Source organism: Pseudophryne corroboree, chromosome 4 (assembly GCF_028390025.1).
Source record: "Pseudophryne corroboree isolate aPseCor3 chromosome 4, aPseCor3.hap2, whole genome shotgun sequence".
NCBI classification, from domain to species: domain Eukaryota; kingdom Metazoa; phylum Chordata; class Amphibia; order Anura; family Myobatrachidae; genus Pseudophryne; species Pseudophryne corroboree.
Window position 1 is genome coordinate 450,416,820 of NC_086447.1, and position 924 is coordinate 450,417,743.

Sequence of the window (924 nt, forward strand, 5' to 3'; positions counted from 1 at the left end):
ATCTCTGTCTCTCTGTCGGTGCTGGCATCGGGTGGGGTCACTGTGTGTGTGCTGTTAGGGGTGCTGTTAGGGGTGCTGTACAGAGGTGCTGTCCCGTGGTATCCTGTGCTGTACAGGGGTGCTATCCTGTGCTGTTAAGGGTGCTGTACAGGGGTGCTGCTATCCTGTGCTGTACAGGGGTGCTGTCATGGGGTGCTGTCCTGTGCTGTTAGGAGTGCTGTCCGGTGCTGTTAGGGGTGCTGTACAGGGGTGCTTCTGTCCTGTGCTATACAGGGGTGCTGTCTTGGGGTGCTGTCCTGTGCTGTTAGGGGTGCTGTCCTGGGGTGCTGTCCTGTGCTGTTACGGGTGCTGTCCTGTGTGCTGTAAAAATAAAGGGGTGCTGTCCTGTGTGCTATAAAAATAAAGGGGCACTGCCCTGTGTGCTGTAAAAATAAAGGGGTGCTGTGATGCTGTCCTGTGTGTTGTAACAATAATGGGGCACTGTGGTGCTGTCCTGTGTACTGTAAAAATAAAGGGGTGCTGCCCTGTGTGCTGTAAAAATAAAGAAGCACTGTGGTGCTGTCCTGTGTGTTGTACAAATAAAGGGGCGCTGTCCTGTGTACAGTAAAAATAAAGGGGCACTGTCCTGTGTGCTGTAAAAATATGGGGCGCTGTCCTGTGTGCTGTAAAAATAAAGGGGTGCTGTCCTGTGCTGTTAAGGGTGATGTACAGGGGTGCTGTCCTGTCCTGTACAGTGGTGCTGTAAAGGGGTGCTGCAGTCCTGTGCTGTTAGGGGTGCTATCCTGTGTGCTGTAAAAATAAAGGGGCACTGTCCTGTGCTGTTAAGGGTGCTGTCATGTGCTGTACAGGGATGCTCTACAGGGTTGCTGCAGTCCTGTGCTGTCCTGTGTGTTGCCCTGGGGTGCTGTCCTGTGCTGTTAGGGG